We start from the raw sequence: 207 nt of genomic DNA on the forward strand, positions 1-207 counted from the left end.
CCCACGCTAACCGGGGGGGTTTTTTTTTGTCCGTTGCTTTTACGAATGCAACACCGAGTGTATCAGCGTAATCAGCACGAACGAATCCCCGGGCCCCAGTCAGTGGAGTTGCAGTGAAGCGGCAGCAGTTGCCTCGTCGTTCTAACTCAGCACCGCGGCGAGTGTTGTTTTTGCACCACTGATGGCGGTTACTGTGAAATTCGCCAA

Source organism: Lethenteron reissneri, chromosome 52, assembly GCF_015708825.2.
Source record: "Lethenteron reissneri isolate LAM-NWPU_2019-01 chromosome 52, ASM1570882v1, whole genome shotgun sequence".
In the NCBI taxonomy this organism is placed as follows: Eukaryota; Metazoa; Chordata; class Hyperoartia; order Petromyzontiformes; family Petromyzontidae; genus Lethenteron; species Lethenteron reissneri.